The 21,233-nt window shown below is 37.0% G+C and overlaps 1 long non-coding RNA gene across 1 annotated transcript in view; it reads right to left on the reverse strand.

The window, feature by feature from the left end:
* The window catches only part of LOC135222718 (uncharacterized), a 122,670-nt gene that overhangs the window by 71,251 nt on the left and 30,186 nt on the right, over positions 1–21,233 (reverse strand). The window contains exon 2 of the long non-coding RNA XR_010316316.1: positions 3,973–4,075. This is a non-coding gene — a long non-coding RNA (uncharacterized LOC135222718). The remainder of the gene's footprint in view (positions 1–3,972; positions 4,076–21,233) is intronic.

Consider the following 21,233-nt stretch of genomic DNA (forward strand, 5'->3'; position numbering starts at 1 on the left):
ATATATATATATAAATATATATATATATATATATATATATATAGTTTTTTTTTTTTTATATATATCATATCATATACATATAAAAATAACCTTCATATTTACCCAAGAGATTCATCAATTCGTCTCGGCAATCTCCACTGCCTTATCTGTTCCCGACGAGCCTAAAATGTCAAAAGTTTTTTTCATTTTTTCTTCTTATAAACGACTCTAAGCTTCCCTTCTTCATAATCGGCTACTAAGACCACCCTTTTCCCCTTTGGCTAACTACCTCCTATATATATATATATATATATATATATATATATATATATATATATATATATATATATATATATATATATTTCTCTATCTCGCAGCATATAGTTTCCCACGTCACAAGTTCCCCCGCCAAGAGTTTCCCAGAATTAGCGTTTCCATCAACCCTAGTAGATATATTCCTTACTCAACCTTTGGTAACTTCCTTTCCAATCCCCTGTAAAGCTATTATAAGATTTGCTCGCCCTAATCTTTAGAGGTCCGCCGTGAAGAGCTTCCAAAGTTTCGCTGTTTAGACCCTGAGTCGTCTTCGTCTTCGTCTTCTTCTTCTTCTTCTTCTTCTTCTTTAGCCTTCCAACGTTTTTTCCCTCTCGGATACTTTCCTCATGGCGTGCAATTTATCAATTTGGGGGACGGGGTGTAAGATTTAGGTCAAAGGTCAAGTGATGGGACCCGTGAGGGCATTTTTCGCAGAAAGGGAAATTGAGAATAGAAACAGAGAGAAAAGTCAGAACTTTGCCGCGGTTTCTCCGCTTCTGACGTCACATCAAACAAAGTTCGTCAAGCAAAGCTCGGCTGTGTGGACGGGGCCTAACAGGAGGGAAAACTCGCACTTGCGCTATGAAACAATCGTCAGGGTTGGGCGGAGAGTAAGATGGAAGGAAGAGAATACGACCGGAGGTACAGTAAATGGAATGAAAGGGGTTGCAGCTAGGGGTCGAGGTGACGATACTTAGAACCTTAAGTAATACCTACAGTTAACGCATGAGGTGCACTGACGGCTCTACCATCCTTATATAGTTTATCAATTTGCTGGTAAATCTTTCATAATCTTGTTTTTGTTTGTTTGTATGGTGTTTTTACGTTGCATGGAACCAAAGGTTATTTAGCAACGCGACCAGCAGCTTTACGTGACTTCCGAACCACGTCGAGAGTGAACTTCTATCACCAGAAATACACATCTCTAACCGCTGAGTGGAATGCCCGAGAATCAAACACGCGCCCACCGAAGTGGTAGACCAAGACGTTATCAATCACGCCACTGAGGCGCTAAAAAATCTTTCGTAATCTTTCCTTCTCAAAATTTCACACCTTCGTCTATTAAAACCACAGAATTTATAGTCTACACGAATCTCCCGACTTTAAATCATATTTACCTTCTCTTATTGTTTGTTTGTAAGGTGTTTTTGCGTTGCATGGAACCAGTGGTTATTCAGCAACGGGACCAACGGCTTTACGTGACTTCCGAACCACGTCGAGAGTGAACTTCTATCACCAGAAATACACATCTCTCACTCCTCAATGGAATAGCCGAGAATCGAACCCGCGACCACCGAGGTGAGAAGCAAACACCAAACCAACCACGCCACTGAAGCGCTATTTACCTTCTCTTAGAAACTTTTTTTCTTTTATCCCTCATCCACCATCGTGATTGTTACTAAGCCACAGTAAACGAACAGATGCAATTTCTCTTCTTACGAAAACAATCCCTAAGGCTCTGACACGCATTTCAGAGCGTCCCCTTCCTCCACCCGCCCCCCCTCTCAGTTTTTCTTCCAACCCCCCTTTTTCTCCTTTCCATCAGTCTCCACTTTTCTTCTTTTCCTTTCTCGTCCACGTCTCTCCATTGCTCTTTTCTTGTTCTCAGTGTCTAAGACATTCATTTTCTCTTGTTTACTCAGCGTCTTCTTCTGTACCCTTTTCCCATCTTCTCAATGTTTACCTATTCTCTTTCCCTTTCTCCTTTCCTCCAACCCTTTTCCCTTTTTCTTTCGTAGTATCTTCCCTTCTACTTCTCCCCCCCCACCCACCCCAACCCTCTCCTTCCGTTATGCAATATTTCCTTCTATCTCAGAATCTCTTTCCACTATCTTGTGACCTTTTCTTTTCGTCAGTGTCTCCCAGTCAGCTTCCACCATCTCCTTTCCCCCCCCTCCCCCCCCTCTCTCTCTCTCTCTCTCTCTCTCTCTCTCGTCTCGTCTCTCTCTCTCTCTCTCTCTCTATATATATATATATATATATATATATATATATATATATATATATATATATATATGTGTGTGTGTGTGTATGTGTGTGTGTGTGTGTGTGTGTGTATTTCTATTCGCATCTTTCAGTGCCTACCAATCCCCTTCCACTATCATCTTGTCCTCTTGCCTACTCAATCCTTCTACTCTCTGTCTATGTCTGTCTGTCTGTCTGTCTCCTTCTATTCCTATCACTCCCCCTTCCACTATCATCTCCTCCATCCTTCCACTCTAAATCTCTAACTCTCAGTTTCCATTCCATCCTTCAGTGTCTCCCAATCCCCTTTTCTACCATCATCTCCTCCATGTCCTCCTTCTTGCCACCCACCCACCGCCCCCCCCCCCCCTCTCTCTCTCCCTTACCTTCTAAGCCCTTTCTTCAGTATCTCCTTTTCCTCTTGCCTACTCAATCCTTCCATTCTCTCTCTCTCTCTTTCTCTCTCTCTCTCCCACCTGCATAGGTCCGAGTTTCTTTCTGTCCCAGTTTCCTCCTCTTCTTCTTTTCTTCTTCGTCTCAAAGAAGCGGCGATTCCGGCTCATCCTATTACTGATTCTTGATGGAGTTTTTCAAGTAAGGTAACGTGTGAAATGAATTGGAGAATGGCAGCGTAATAGACATCTCTCTCTCTCTCTCTCTCTCTCTCTCTCTCTCTCTCTCTGGGAACTTTACCAGGATCATTATTCTCATGATAGAAAATGGTATTTCTTTATTTCTTTCTTTACCTAAAACACACACACACACACACTCTCTCTCTCTCTCTAAAGAACATTACCAGGATCATTATTATCATGATAGAAAATGGTATTTATTTCTTTCGTTAACTAACTCTCTCTCTCTCTCTCTCTCTCTCTCTCTCTCTCTCTCTCTAAGGGAACTTTACCAGGATCATTACTCTCATCATAGAAAAAGGTTATTTCGTTATCTTATTCGTAATCTCACATTCACTTGTGGATATTATTTGTTTTTTTAAAGTAAATTTCATCAATAATGTCAAGGTTGTTTTGGTCATTAACTCAATAACAATTTAATAACTTCTCTATTACTCGGTTTAGCGAACTTTTATGATCATTTACAAGTTCCCTGTCTGGTGGCATTTTCAATTTGTTTTCTCAAAATCCCGTTCGTCTCACGTGTGAAAATATTTGCAATAAACAAAACGAAACAAACTTTGACTATTAGATTCACAAAATTTAAAAAAAATATTTTATTTTGTCTTATAACAAGTTCATTAAAGGATTTATGTTTAATGAATTTCAATTTCGTTTCTCAAAACCGTCTTCTCTCCCCTGTGAAAGTATAAAAAAACACTGACCAACTTTACTATTAGATTCTCAAAACACAATTAATTTAAAAATAGTTTACTTTGCGTTTTAACATCTTTATTATATAAGTTCCCTACCGGCTGAGAATTATTTAAAAAAAATTAAGAAAATTTAACTTTGGAAATCATTTATATTTGGTAATATTTCAACTTGATACATTTGAATGGCTTCATATATTATTAATCTAAAAAAGCGAATGTAATATGAATGAATGGATGTATAAAGTAACTTTTATTTATATAAATACAAACAAAAACGAAATTATATGTAAATGAATGATAATAATCTATTATATATATATATATATATATATAGTATATATATATAAAATATACACTGCATAAAGCAGGGATGATAACATACTTACAGGTCTAGATATAAGTAAAGGAAAACCGTACTACTGCTGAATAAATTTCCACAGTGGACATATTCCTCGATGATCCAGCAACAATTCTTGCATGGCACATTACCTGAGAAGAAAGAGAAAAACTGACGTTAGTGGTATATCTAATTAGAAGCTTTTCCTGTACATACATACATACATACATACGAAACATAATATATAATATATATATATATATATAAATATATATATATATATATAATATGATATATATATATATATATATATATAGTATAATATATGATATGTATACATACATATTATATATATATATATAAATACATATATATATATATAGTATATATATATATATATATATATTATAGAAATACATGTATTACATAAATATAAATACATATATTTATTATATATAAGTATAATATATAAATATACATATATGCAATTTATTTATTTATTTGTATATTATAAATATATGTATATACATATTTATATATACATATATTTATTATATATAAATATGTATATATACATATGTATATGCAATTTATATATATTTTAAGATTCCTGCCTAATTTAATTATAACTTATACATGTGTGTAATTTCTATATGAGACCAACGTAACTCTAAGAAATAATACTACAGTATATAAGATACTGGCACATTGACTTACCTGGAGATCTAGATTCCAGCTACGAAGCTTTAAATTACGATTAAAAGCTTAAAGTTTACAACTTACCAGTCCAGAGCAAGAGAAAACGAACAATATATCCTTAAGTCAATACTGCATGATTATATGTTCAAACATGTAAATTCACAGGCAACATGTATCAAAAATAAAAAAATTTATATTGGCCAAAAATCTAGAACTTTGATATTTGATGTATTAAGAATATTACGAATAAACAACATACTTGGTTTTCCTGAGATACACATACATATAATATATATATATATATGCATATATTATATATTATATATATATATATATATATATATATATATATATATGAAACCAATATATACATACATATACATATTAATATGTAAATAATATATACAGTTATATCAATGTATACATAAGACTATTACTGCTATATTTAACAAACACAAAAATCTTTGCTCGATTTCATGAATTTGGTAGAAACATTAAATTAGAATAACGATGCATTTTTAGAGAAGTTTTTTTTCTTTTCGGAAAAAGGACATCACAAAGCACAGGAAAGGGAAGGAGATAAAATAGCATTGAGAGAGAGAGAGAGAGAGAGAGAGAGAGAGAGAGAGAGAGAGAGAGAGAGAGAGAGAGAGAGAGAGAGAGAGAGATTCCACTTACATATTGAAAAGATGTGCTGATAAAGATAACTAGAGATAACGTAATATCTCCCCCTTTATAATGTTATAACTTAAATCTACCTGGTAAATGTATTACAGCGCAGTATACATACATCAATACATACGTATAAAAACCGTATCTCGTTGATTGCCACAATACTTCAAAAGCTCAAGCGAAGATGCCAGACATCACAATCTAATAATATTCTCTTTGCCTTTAAAATTATTTTATTTATTTATTAATGTACTTTTCTCTTTTTAAAAGAGATTTCTTCTTTCTGTATTTCCCATTACCTCCTCTAACCTCTGGATAATAATAATAATAATAATAATAATAATAATAATAATAATAATAATAATAATAATAATCACCTTCCCGGGAACCAATAAAAACTCGACCTACCGGAGAAGTGCTCTGACCGTACTGGAGAGCTCGCAACACCACGATAAAAGGAGAAGGACTCTATACTGGAATTCAGTCCCTCAGCAGTTATCGCTTGATAATGTCCTGTCGATCAGGAGGAAACGTCGCGTTAGAGAGAGAGAGAGAGAGAGAGAGAGAGAGAGAGAGAGAGAGAGAGAATTTGTATAAGCAATAATAAATCAAATGACTCAACCGAATTTTACCATGCCCTTTGGTGCGTTGCTCGCCAGTCTAAGCAACAACGAGAGAGCCGTCATCAGAAAGATAGAGAAGACTCTTTATAAGATTAATAGTGCTGAAGCAGCAGTCATTTTTAACAAAATAATAATAATAATAATAATAATAATAATAATATTCTTTGGAAGCTTGAACTTTCAAGTCAATGGCCCCTAAATTCTTGTTCCATAAGAACAGGTTTCAACTTCTGAATAATAATAATAATAATAATAATAATAATAATAATAATAATAATAACACGAAAGGAAGGAGGGAGAGGACTACTAAGTATAGAGGACTGCGTCAACATTGAAAACAGAGCACTGGGGCAATATCTGAAAACCAGTGAAGACGAGTGGCTAAAGAGTGCATGGGAAGAAGGACTAATAAAAGTAGAACGAAGACCCAGAAATATACAGACACGGAGAAAGACAGAAAGAACAGAGGACTGGCACAACAAACCATGCACGACAATACATTGAGACAGACTAAAGACTAGCCAGCGATGACATTGGCAATGGCTACAGAGGGGAGAGCTAAAGAAGGAAACTGAAGGAATGATAACAGCGGCACAAGATCAGGCCCTAAGAACCAGATATGTTCAAAGTACGATAGACGGAAATAACATCTCTCCCATATGTAGGAAGTGCAATACGAAAAATGAAACCATAAACCACATAGCAAGTGAATGCCCGGCACTTGCACAGAACCAGTACAAAAAAGAGGCATGATTCAGTGGCAAGAGCCCTCCACTGGAGCCTGTGCAAGAAACATCAGCTACCCTTGCAGTAATAAGTGTACAGCACCAACCTGAGAGTGATGAGAAAACGATCAGGCAAAGATCCTCTGGGACTATGGTATCAGAACGGATAGGGTGATACGTGCAAATAGACCAGACGTGACGTTGATTGACAAAGTCAAGAAGAAAGTAAAGTATCACTCATTGATGTCGCAATACCATGGACACCAGAGTTGAAGAGAAAGAGAGGGAAAAATGGATAAGTATCAAGATCTGAAAATAGAAATAAGAAGAATATGGGATATGCCAGTGGGAAATCGTACCCATAATCATAGGAGCACTAGGCACGATCCCAAGATCCCTGAAAAGGAATCTAGAAAAAACTAGAGGCTGAAGTAGCTCCAGGTCTCATGCAGAAGAGTGTGATCCTAGAAACGGACACATAGTAAGAAAAGTGATGGACTCCTAAGGAGGCAGGATGCAACCCGGAACCCCACACTATAAATACCACCCAGTCGAATTGGAGGACTGTGATAGAGCAATAATAATAATAATAATTATTATTATTATTATTATTATTATTATTATTATGATAACATTCTTTGGAAGCTTAAACTTCAAGCTAATGGCCCCGGTATTCTTGTTCCATAAGAACAGTTTTCATCTTCTGAATAATAATAGTAATAATAATAATAATAATAATAATAATAATCTTTGGAAGTTTGAATTTCAAGTCAATGAACCTGTATTCTTGTTTCATAAGAACAGGTTTCATCCTCCGAAAAAAAAAAAAAAAAAAAAAAAAAAACAAAAAAAAAAAAAAAAAAAAAAAAAAAAAAAAAAAAAAAAAAAAAAATAATAATAATAATAATAATGCGTCAATACCGTGTCTTCGTAGCCAGCATCAGTGCACCTTCTCCCGTCCAAGTGGAAACCAGGACATTTATCATATTCCCATTCGACCTCCACCCCCCCCCCCCCCCCCCCCCTCTTCACTGCATGATTGTCAGGACGGAACGGTCAGTGTAAACTGTGACAGGAAACGGACAGGTATACCCCTCCCGCTTCCCCTCCCCCTCCCCTCCCCCTCCTCTTTTCCCCCTTGGGACAGTTTGTGTGGAGGTAGAACTCACAACAAGAGGAGGGAATGAAGGTAGGTTTGGGTATGAAGGGTTTACCATCACATTTCTTCTATTTTTTTTCCGTAATGTATCCCGTTTGGGTACATGGGATATTCTGTAGTTATTACTATATTATTAAAAAAGAATTATATCTCCTGTAAGCCACAATGTAATTAAAAGTAACAGATACAAAATTTTGGTTAATGCAATACCCACTGGCAATCAATTTATTATTGAATAGAAATTATATTTCCTGTAATCTACAGTGATTAAAAATTAACAGATACGAAATTTAACAAAATGACAAAATTATATCCAGGTTCATTTTCCAGCGAATATTTCCAGGCCGGCTGGAAGTAGCGCCGTTGAATCGATTCCCAAAAAAGACTATATCGTATTCAAAACCCGTCCAAAGAAGCAACGGATAAATTAACACACAACGCAGCTCGAAATGACACTTTTGCGTTGTTGAAAAATCTGTAGAAAATTACGTTTTATTGCTGGTAGGAAATGGGGACCATTTTGCTTCCATGCAACGTAAGAGTGATATATATGTATGTATGTATGTAGAATAATATATATATATATATATATATATATATATATATATATATATATATATGTGTGTGTGTGTGTGTGTGTGTGTGTGTGTATATAATATGTATCTATCATTACTTACCTACAAATGCTAATGAAGTTGCAGTTTATTCCGGTGGTAAAAAAAATACAATATACTATATTTTAAAAAATTAATAAGAAAAAAGACTAAGATCTACAACTGTACTTTTGCAAAATAAGACAAATATTGCATTTATGAATAAAAGCACATCGATAAAAAATGCAAAGAAAGTGCTACAACTGTTATTTTCTTAACCAAGGACAAATATTGCATTTATAAGAAAAATAAAAAGATACAAATAAAGTCATATAACGGTATTTTTGTAAAATAAGACCAATATTGCATTCATTAAAAAACATTAATAAAAAAGCAAATAATGGCCTATAACTATTATTTTAACAAAAGAGAAATATTACATTTATAAAAAACATTAAAAAAAATACAAAGAAAGTCCTGCAACTGTATTTTTGTAAAATTACACACATATTGCATTAAAAAAATAAATTCGTGCAACTGTATTCTTTGTAAAATAAGCAAAAACATTGCATTTATATAAAAAAATAATAAAAAATACAAACAAAATTCTACAGGTGCATTTTGATAAAATAAGAAATATTGCATCAAAAAACATTAATAAAAAAATGACAAGACAAAGAAAGTCGTACAACTGTATATATGTAAAAAAAATATATAAATGAAAATAAAAAAAATAAAAAAAAATATTCTACAACTGCATTTATGCAAAGAGCTTCAACACCTCCCAAAAACCACTGCAAGCACTGCTTCAAAGAAGCTAAATCAGGAAGAAGCTGATGCTTGATGATGAGGAAGAGCTCGTTAAAGGAAGAATTATGGGCGGCGGGCAGGTGTCCGCAGAGAAAAATCAAGGAGGTGGGGGTAAGGAACTTCCCACCTCCGCCGACGACGCTAAAAGCTCCGGAAGGAACTTGAAGCAGGTGTCTCCATACTTTTGCTTATCTAATTATAGGTTTTATTAACACGCCGAAGGGGCAGGAGGAGGAGGAGGAGGAGGAGGCAGAGACTGAGGAGGAGGTCGAGGAGGAGGAGCAGGAGGAGCAGGAGGAAGAAACTGAGGAGGAGCAGCAGGAGGAGGAGCAGAAGTAGGAGGAAGAGACTAAGGAGGAGGAGGAGGAGGGAGGAGAGGAAGTGAGGCAGGAAAGAAAAAAGATGAGCAGGAGCAGGAGGAAAAGACTGAGCAGGAGCAGGAGGAAAAGACTGAGCAGGAGCAGGAGGAGGAGGAAGAGACTGTGGAGGAGGAGGAGGAAGAGACTGAGGAGGAGGAGGAGGACTTATCAAGAGTGGGAAGTCAGGGAGGCCGGGTGTTTACACAGAATCAGGCGATTAACGAGAAGAAGAAGAAGAAGATGAATAAGAAGAAGAGGAAGGAGAAGAAGAAGAAAGGATAGAATAAAAACAAAACCACAATATATAGAGTTTTTCTTTCTTTGTATGTGAGGGGAAATCTATACAAACTCACAAACAACGACATATAACACACGAGCATCATACCGCAGGCTAAACAAACATGTGTAGAGGACTGCACCATTCGACAGTAGTCTCGATGGGCAGGACACATACAAAATGCGCATGGTGAAAATGTCAAATTTAAATACTAAAAAAATACGATATGACAGTTTACTTTAAATTTTTTGAAAAGTTACTACGTCATTGTCACATGTATAATTGATACATGACCGTGTACCAATAAAAAGAAAAAAAAAACAGACTCGGTATGATAGTTTATCTTACCCTATTAAAATTTACTACGTTATTGACATATGCATGATTGATATATATTTCAATTTTCCAAATTTTTGTAAAATAATAAAAAGGAATGCTAAAAAGTATGTGAAATAAGGCAGGGACTTTGTTTAATAATGCAGGTATGTGCATATATTAATAGTGTATGTCTAAGTGGTATGAATACCAATTACAATGTATATATATATATATATATATATATATATATATATATATATATATAGATATACAATTATATTATATGTAAATGTAGGTAAATATTTATATATATATATATACCATATATATATAAAATACAATATACTACCTATATATATTATATATATAAATATATATATATATATATATATATATATATATATATATATATATATATATATATATATACTATATATACACTATATATATGATACATACATATATTATATATATACATATACATACACATATATACATATATATATATGTATATATGTATATATGTATATATATATATATATATATATATATATATATATATATATATATATATATATATATATATATATGTATATATCAGTGCAAAATACATCGAGTCTACATACGTATCAGGCAAAAGAGTACATAGGTAACCGCCCAATCCCAAGGGTCCTTCTTATCCCTCTTCTGCTACAGAATGACAGGTCCCAAAGGTTCCCGTTTTGGACTAAATGAAGAAGTATAGAAGGGGGGGGGGCACCGGCTCCGCTTGGCACACACACACAGGGGGGGGAAAGGTCCCTGACTCGTCTGCCTCCGGCTCAATCGATATTAATGACTTTAGCAGGTGAGCTGTGGTACCTGCTGGGACCATAAATCGCTTTTCCTGTAGTAGTCGCCGACGGAGAGACACGGGACTGCTGCCGCAGCAGCAGGAGGCTTGAATATTCAGCCCATCCGTCCAGGTTGTTCTCTTCTCTTCCTTGTTCCCCCACCCCCTCCCCCACTGCTAACTCTCTCTCTCTCTCTCTCTCTCTCTCTCTCTCTCTCTCTCTCTCTCTCTGTCTGATAAGGTTCAGTTATGATTTTCTCTCTTGTCTCTCTCATATGATCCAGTTAAGAGTCTCTCATTCATAAAGTCCACTTATGATTCTCTCTCTCTCTCTCTCTCTCTCATCATATGGTCCAGTTAAGAATCTCTCTCTCATAAAATTATGTTATGAATCTCTCTCTGTCTTTCTCTCTCTCTCTCTCATATGGTCCAGTTAAGATTCTCTCTCTCTCTCTCATAAGGTTCAGTTACGATTCTTTCTCTTTCTCTCTCTCTCTCTCTCTCATAAGGTTCAGTTAAGATTCTCTCTCTCTCTCTCTCTCTCTCTCTATCTATTAACATCCATGGAATGAAGTTCTGTTCTCATAAATGTAAAACGCTGCCCTCTCTCTCTCTCTCTCTCCACATGTATTGAAGAAGTTCTACTGTCATAAAAGTAAAATGTTGCTCTCTCTCTCTCTCTCTCTCTCTCTCTCTCTCTCTCTCTCTCTCTCTCTCTCTCTCTCCACATGTATTGAAGAAGTTCTACTGTCATAAAAGTGAAATATTGCTTTCTCTCTCTCTCTCTCTCTCTCTCTCTCTCTCTCTCTCTCTCTCTCTCTCTCTCTCTAAGAGTTTGAACTTCGTTTCTATAACATAGGTATTACATCTCTCCGTGCAATTTAAAATGGTCGTTTCTTTCTCGCTCTTTAGAAATGCTATCTGAAACCCAACGTCTCTAACTCACCTCTCTCCTGAGAGAGAGAGAGAGAGAGAGAGAGAGAGGAGATAGAGAGCAGAGAGAGAGAGAGAGAGAGAGAGAGAGAGAGAGTTTGTGCTGCACCTTCAAATATACACGAACAATAACTTTAATCTCAAGATAACCTTGAAAACTGGTTCATGTCCCCTGAATAGATATTTCATACTTATGTTTATGTATTATACATATATATACATATATAGATGTAAATGAATTCTTCTGTTAAAACAGGATACGTCTCGAAGTATAAAAGGCCACTAGCTTCCACCCTTATAAAATCCTTAGTTATAAACCAGAGTGCTTTAATGGGCCCTTGTATACTTGAGAAAGATATATATATATATATATATATATATATATATATATAGATATATATATATATAAAACAAAAGCTAACGAAAGCAAGGAAAAGTGAAACCAATAAACGTGAGAAAGACAAAAATCGAAGCGAGAGTTACCATATCAAGATTTAAACGGAGACAAGTTTACAATTCCCGGACTGAAGCCCCAAATTGACAGGGAGGGGAAATGAGGGTAGGGAGGGATGGAGGGAGGGAGGGAAGGGGGTGGGGGATGAGGGGGGGTGGGGGGGTCTAAAGGGACATTCCTTCGTCGATAACAAAAAAGTAAAAAAGCAATAAAGGAGAATAATTTCCGTGAGACGGGAAGGAGGGATGTCATAATCCCTTCGGAGGGAGAGGGGGAGGGGAGTGGAGTGAATAAAGAAATAAAAAAAAAGGAAAGGGAGGGGGGTGAAATCATTTAGGCATTGAGGGGAAGGGGGTTCCAGGAAAGCAAAATTTGCAGTTAAAGTCCTGAGGGGGGGCGGGGGCGCGGGCGGTTAGACGACAGATGGTAAAATGGAAGGGGGGTGGGGGCAGGTACCCCCGATGGAAACAAAAATTGTAACATAAGTGGAGGTGGTTTGTTCGAGAGGGGAAGGGGTGGGAGGGGAAAGGGGAAGGAGGACGCAGATGTTAAGGAGAGGGATGGAAGGGAGAGAGAGAGAGAGAGAGAGAGCGAGAAGGAAGCAGAAAGTGCATTTCCCAAAAACGTGTTTTTCTATAATGACAGAGACATCAGCATTTGGGTGAAATTTACGCTTTAATAATAAACCGTCTCAGGATGGGAATTTCGGCAAAAGACTTTCCGATTCCAAAACGATTCAGGTTCCTTCCAGAAAGGGGGGAGGGGGGGATGGGGGGGAGAGGTGGGGTTGGGGGGCCGGGGAGGAGGATGAAGAAACTAGAATAAAACCGGCGGGTCATGCTTGTGCAACGGAAGGAACAAACGCCTTTTTGCAGTGTTGCATTGTAACCGCGTCAGCTTCAGCATTCGTCGTCGCTGAGGAGGTCGGTTGTTGATGTAAAAGCTTGAGTGTGTATGCAGTTGCAAAGAGCACTTAAGGCGCACCTGCGCCCAATACAAATGAGCCTCTCACAAGGGCTAGCAATTGCAAGCGGAATTATGCAGTTGCCTGCAACTTCCTTTACACGAGACTTCCATAATGACGTTTCCAGGAGAGTCAGCCAAAAATATAAGTACGGCTGCTCGTTGTAATTAACTTTTTATAGGGCCAGTGCTTCCTGACACGTGGGGATTTCTTCCGCTATTAAAATCAATATCGACATGAAGCTTAATTCTAAAAAAATACGTTCATAGAGGTCATGTAATATATATATAATATATATATATATATATATATATATATATATATATATATATATAAATATATATATATATATATATAGATATATATATATATATATATATATATATATATATATATATATATATAGCCGTTTTTATTTTACTAAGTCACCCCATGATTTATCCGGTAATATTCTTAGGCGTTGGTTGAGGGAAGATTTTATCTATGATATCTGAATCCACAACAACATCCACAACAACAGCTGCTGTGTACACGTACGCAAAAAAAATGCTCATGAACAAGCTATTGAGTACCCTTACAGAAACCGCACCATTCACCTCTATGGTGACCGTTCCGATGCCTCTCTTGCACCGTCAATCTGGAACATTTTGAGGTCGTCCGCTTCTCCTCCATTCATTCTTCATGACCAAAAGCATCTTTCAAGGAACAACAAACTTGTTGACCACTTCTGTCTCCAAATTCCTCATCCAGACTATCCTCATTCAGACTATCTTCATATAACTTAACTTTTGCTTTCATAGACATTCAAACACTCTTAAGAATATTTGTACACACCTTGTTATCTTCCTCGCTTGAATTTTGCTTGCATGAATCAGCTTATTTCGTTCTCTTATTATCCATGCTGGCAGTCCCTGCTCTATTTTCTTGCCTTTCATTTGTCTCCATAAAATAGTTCACAATTACTTTCACCTTTTTCCTTTCACCATCACTTTCTTACTCTTATATAGGCTTCTGCAGTTTCTCTTCACAATCCACAATTAATTACGTATTCAATTACCTATTCTCCGCGAACATCAGTCATTTTACATACCATTCAGGACACACTTTCTTGTCGTTTAATTCTGCAACTGTATCTAATGTTCTTTTTGAATTGTTGTGTAACTTCATTAAGAACTTTATTATAAAAAATAAAGAACGATCTTATATAAAAAAAAGAACAGAAAAAAGGCAAGATTAGCATCGACTCATTCACACCAAATTATCAATATTGTGTGTATACTCTATTTTCCTTCACTCTCTCTTTTAGAACCTTAAATAATCAATATTGTGTCTAACATTCTATCTCACTTCAATAACACTGAATCGCTCTCAACAAATCTTCCTCTACAACGTAAATCCTCAAAACTCACCTCATTTGCATCTCTATCATTTCTATCTAAACTTTCCTTTGGGCTTTGTATGCCACGTAAAAACCTTTCTACTTTACTCAAGTCTTCACACACGTAACTTTTTCGTTTTTTAAACACTTGATCCAAATCGCCTCTGCCGCGTCTAAATTCATTCTGTTTTTCCCTTATCAATCCTATTTTCATCTGTAATTATATATATAGTATATATATATATATTATATATATATATATATATATATATATATATATATATATATGTGTGGTGGGTGTGTGTGTGTGTGTGTGTGTGTGTGTGTGTGTGTGTGTGTCATAGCACTCCGAGATTAACATTTATACTCTTTCACAAAAGATCTTTCAGTAAAAAACTATGAATAACTTTGATTAACAGACCTGATACGATATACATTTATACATACATATAAGTATATTTAGAGAGAGAGAGGAGAGAGAGAGATAGAGAGAGAGAGAGAGAGAGAGAGAGAGGCCCTAAAATGAAGGAAAACAATACTGACACACCCTTTCCTTTTACTTCCTCCAACGTTACTCCTCCCCTTCGAAGGAGAAAGCCAAAAGCCCTTGACGCCCTTTGGCGGAGGGTGGCTGCGCCGCCCCGAGTCTTATGGAAGGAGATGCACTGTTTAATGAAGCAAAAAAAAAAAGGAGCTCCAGGTGTCGGAAGGTCTAAGACGACCCCCCAAGCGTGTAGAGAATTGGAGTGTGAACAATGGCCTGTGTGTGTGTGGTGTGTGTGTGTGTGTCTGTAGAGGGTAAGGAGACAGGGGAGGGTGGGGATGGGGAATAGTGAAAGGGAGGGCATTCTAGGTTAGGGTCAAAAAAAAAAAAAAAAAAAAGAGGTGGAGGTAAGGAAAGGAAAGGGATAAGTTATCATGTCTTTCATCTTCAATTTCCATCGTCTCAGACAACTGTGTAATCAGTGTCGAGTTTCTAAGGTACTTTTGGAGCTTCTCAGCGAAGCATAAATTTCGTCATTGCTTACACATGGCCTCTCTCTCTCTCTCTCTCTCTCTCTCTCTCTCTCTCTCTCTCTCTCTATATATATATATATATATAATATATATATACACATATACATACATATATATATATATATATATATATATATATATATATATATATATATATATATATATATATATGTATGTTTATCCAATGCAAAGCTTAAGCATTTCCTAAGAAAATGTTACACATCGGAGGAAGCGCTTCCTATAAACTCAGAACAATCCCGCAGAAACAAGTAAACGATAGAGAGAGAGAGAGAGAGAGAGAGAGAGAGAGAGAGAGAGCCCTGACTTCCCAGTCCTTCCTTGTCACACGAGCCATTTCCAGAATCCTCAAGGAAGAAAAACTGGAACGCCCAAATCTGGAAATGTGGCTCTCAAGTACCGAAGGATAAAAAAACGTAATGAAAAAATGCATAATGCATCGCCCCACGACGCTATGTCAATATGTTCCGGTTTAAGAGAGAAGTTAGACGGCTTGTCCGTTAGTTGATTTTTTTTTTCTCGGTCTCAAATTCGGGAGAAAATAAATAAATAGGAAAAAAAGAGACATAACGCGCTCTTGCGATGTCACGTCGCTTTGGGCGGTCTTTGAGTCCGATACAGGATTCTTCTTCTCTTCTTCTTCTAGATAAACTGCAGTCTTCATTATAAACGTGCATGAAAAGCGTCAACACATATGTATATATATATACATATGTACATATATACATAATATCACCCCCACCCTTCAGTACACATAAAGGATAGCCCAAGGCCCAGCAAACCCGCACCCCCCTCCTCCCCCCTACCCCCCTAAACCCTTATATTGGATCCGACGCTGACACAGATTCATAGGGTTAGTAGAAGAGGAACGGGGTTTCTAAGCACTGGCTAAATTTCAAAGCATTGACTATTCTAAGCACGAGTAAATTTCTAAGCACTCACTAATTTTCTAAGCCCTGACTTATTTTCTAAGCGCTGACTAAATTTCTAAGCACTGGCTAATTTTCAAAGCATTGACTATTCTAAACTGAGTAAATTTCTAAGCACTCACTAATTTTCTAAGCAGTGACCAATTTTCTGAGAACTGACCAATTTTCTAAGCGCTGACTAATTTTCTAAGCACTGACCAATTTTCTGAGAACTGACCAATTTTCTAAGCGCTGACTTATTTTCTAAGCAGTGACTAATTTTCGAAGCAGTGACCAATTTTCTAAGAACTGACCAATTTTCTAAGCAATAATATCCAAAGCACGGACTAAACCTCTACACACTGACTAATTTTCGAAGTATAGACTGACTAAATTTCTAAGCAATGGCTAATTTTCTAAGCACTGAGTAAATTCCTTAGCAATCGCTAATTTTCTAAGCGCTGACTAATTACTCTAAACAGTGACCATTTTTCTAAGGACTAACCAAATCTTTTAACGATGGCTAATTTTCTAAACACCGACCAATTTTCTAAGCAGCGACTAAGTTTCTAAGCACTGACTAATTTTCCAAGCACTGGCAAAGTATCTAAGCACTTACACAGCGTACTTAACCTGTGTATTAGATCTAAGCAAAGCGTGATTGTATAGGCATTAATATACTATGATTATTTGGTACCATGGTTTTGTCACATATCACAGAGAGAGAGAGAGAGAGAGAGAGAGAGATAATTTCACAAACAGATATACAAACGTCTAAGCATCGTCTTCAGGAATTGTTTCATATCTAAGCATGGCTCCGTTAAATCCAGTAAGAGAGAGAGAGAGAGAGAGAGAGAGACGTAACAGGAAACAAGGACCATAATTCCCTTTCGGATGGAGTTCCCTGACGGCCTCCCCCCCGCCCCCCATAACAGATTTTCAGGATGTTGCCTGGGCCCATTCCAGCCGTCTCCTTGCCCCATTATTCAATACGTCTTTGGAATCGATGGCCACAATAAAATTTCACTTTCATCTGATCTCGTGATAAGGACCTTCCTTCACGCTGTTTCTCGGGCTGCTGCCATTTTCCCTTGCTACTCTCTCTCTCTCTCTCTCTCTCTCTCTCTCTCTCTCTCTCTCTCTCTACACACACACATATAAGGAGAATCTACTGGTTACATTTTACCACATAATAGTGTAGGATTTATCTACGTAATAATTATTAGTTTGTCTTAAATTCTGAAGAATATATATACTATATATATATATATATTGTAACGATTAGTCGTTATTTGTTTTAAACAACCATTACGATGGTTGCATCGTTTCCCTTACCCGCCAGCGTTTATCGTCATGGTGATGAAGTTACTTTTGTCATGGTGTGAGTGACACCTGCAGACAGGTTTTGGATGGCGACCTGAGAGGTTCTGGGAAACCTCGGCTGAGAAGGCTACAGCAGCATGCCAGTATTGGAGCAGCTGGAAGTCATTTTTTGACCTCGGCAGGTATCACTTGACCTGTTGGCCGTGGTAGCAGATGGATGGGAAATGGCTAAACCATAGTCGTCTGTGGAGCAGTTTGGTTCCAGTTCGACAACAGATATGTTGTATTGACGATTCTTCCGTGATCATCTGTGTGATGGCTGTGTTCCAGTTTGCAGTTGGTGACTGCTTCGATGTTTTCACGGAGATCGTCTGTTGGTATTCATCCTTTTCGACAGCTGGGTCTGTCGTGTCGTCTCTACGGAGATTGTTATGCTATCCAGAGTTATGCAGTTTGGTGTTGTGTTTCTGAACTGCATGATTGTATGTTTGCTGCTGGTTTATTAATATTTAATTGTTTATGCTGTTCGTTTACTATTTTTTATACTTATTGCTGTATGATTCTGTATGCGTCCTATTTGTGTTATTATTATTTATGCTGTTAGTGTGATTGCCTGTTCTTATTGGAATATTTAATATTTGGTGTAGAGCAAGTGTATGGCTCTGATAATGATGTTAGTGATTTGCATCATTATGCTTATTGTGGTGTCGAGCAAGTGTATGGTTCTGATTTAGTGCAATGTTCACTTATGATTTATTTCTGATGGATTTCATTGTTTATATATTTATTAATTATTTTGATAACTAATCATTGTGTATTTTCGCCACCCAAAACCTGTTCTCACTTGTAAATAATGTTACAACCTGTAAATAAATTATTATTAAGGTTATTTTTGTGTATTGTTCAGTCCTCCTCCTTGATTTGTCTTGCTTTTCGTCAGTCATTCCAGCTCAATTTCTTGTTTTTATTTTGAACCTGCTGGTCCCTAATAACGAGATCATTACAATATATATATATATATATATATATATATATATATATATATATATATATATATATATATAATATATAGTTATTCATATTGCCCGTTATTGACATATATGACTAAAAACCATGATTCAGAGTTATTGCTCCTTGTTCAAGGGACCTGGAAAACACATGAGAACATTCTAAGTTTGCCGAAAAACGTAAAATACAAAACAAGGAGTGATCCGACCTCCAGCTTACTCGGGCGCGTGGTAAAATTCAGTCAGTTAGAGCGTTGTTTCACAACGAAAATTAAAATGAACACACTATATTTTATTAGAAATAACTGTTCCGTACTGTTTAACATGGACATTATTTATTTTATACATTTTCATACTAATCAATAAATTACATTTTTCCTATCGTCAAATTCCTGTATCTTTAACTCAAAGCGAAACTCCTTTTTCAGAACAACAACAACAAAGTAGGCTTACTCCCCAAGTAAGCTATAATCACGAGTATAAAATTTAATGAAATATTCACCTATAAATTCGAATTGTTTACTGGAAGAGGCCTTGTACTCTCCACTCTCTCATTCCTTCTATTTTCCTCCCACTTCTTCCCCTAAACTTCTATTTTCCTCTTATTTCTTCCCCACCTTCCATTTTCTTCCCCCTTCTCCCCACAACTTCTATTTTCCTCCCACTTCTCGCCCGCCCCCACCCCATGCTCATCTCCATAGCAGCATCCTTTTATGGGTCCATAAATAAAAAAAAAAAAGCACAAAAAGGCAGAAAACAAATGGATCTGATCAATCTCTTCGAGAAAGGGCTTAAAAGAGAGGAACCGGGACCTGGCAGCCTTCAAGCGTTAGATCTCGGTCCTTACTTCACACCTCCCGAGGAGGAGGAGGAGGAGGAGGAGGAGGAGGAGGAGGAGGAGGAGGAGGAGGAAGATTTCGTATCAATTTCAAAGTCATGGATCATACAAACAGAGAAAGAGAGAGAGCGAGAGAGAGACTGCAGAACCTGAACACATAAAAGCATCATCTAAAAGGCACACAAATAACACCCCAATGTGACCACCATTACACAAATAAAATCAAAATAATAAAAACATCTAAACATACAAAATAAAAAAAGGGGGATGAAAACGAGGGGGCCGGAGGAAAAAAATCAAAGCAAACAAAGAACCACCTCATAAAAGAAAGGCAATAGGGTTATATAACTGAAACTCTAATCTCAGACCCTCCTCTAATTCTCCTGGTGTAGACCTAGTCACCTCCCCACCAACTCCCACACCACCACTCACTATCTTATTTCCTGAGCCCCCCCCCCACCCCCCCCCCCTCAAACACTTCTGGTCCCCATTTCCCTGACACTTCCCACGCCTCCGCCTCCCCAAGAACCCCAAGATACGAGAGGATACTTCTCCCCTCTCCCCCAACATACGAGAGGGGCACAAAGGCCATTAAGTGACCCCATCAAATCAAGGCGCCAAAACATTTGTCTTCTTACAGCTGTTTTCGTCCAACGAGCAGCAGCGCCGCTTTGACAGCCAGACAATGGATGAGCGACGATGATCTCGGACCTCAAAAGACACCGTCATTATCCTCACCTTCATCGTCAGCATCGAAAATGTGTAACTCTCTGCGAAGTATCATTCTCTTTTCCAACAGTACTATCTATCTGCCGTGGCTAAACACGGCGGCCCCACCGTCATCCACCCCCACCCCCCGACACCGTCCCAGATACCTACACCCGCCCGCCCCGCCCCCCCACGACCAAATGACATTTCCCAGCTGATCGGACTTACGTACCACGAACCAACTCTCAAAATGATGGATTGATTTATGGTTATTATAACTGGCGTCGCAGACCAAACTAAAAAAAAAAAAAAAAAAAAAAAAAACTCTTCTGACCCGACTTAGGTACAACCGACCCGACTCTCAAACTGATTGATTTATGATTGTTATAAACTGGCGTTGCAAAAAACCCAACTCTCGAAAAAAAAAAATCTGACCCATCTTAGGTAACACGACCCAACTCTCAAAATGGTTGATTGATTTATGGTTATTATAACTGATATCGCAAACCCTAATCTCAACATAAGTAACACGACCCAACTCTCAAAATGATTGAATGATTTATGGTTATTATAACTGGCGTTGCAAACCCAACTCTCAATAAAAAAAAAAATCACCTGACTCAACTCAGGTAGCACAACCTAACTCTCAAAATGATTGAATGATTTACGATTATAACTGGCGTCGTTAATCCAAC

Source organism: Macrobrachium nipponense, chromosome 8, assembly GCF_015104395.2.
Source record: "Macrobrachium nipponense isolate FS-2020 chromosome 8, ASM1510439v2, whole genome shotgun sequence".
Taxonomy (NCBI): domain Eukaryota; kingdom Metazoa; phylum Arthropoda; class Malacostraca; order Decapoda; family Palaemonidae; genus Macrobrachium; species Macrobrachium nipponense.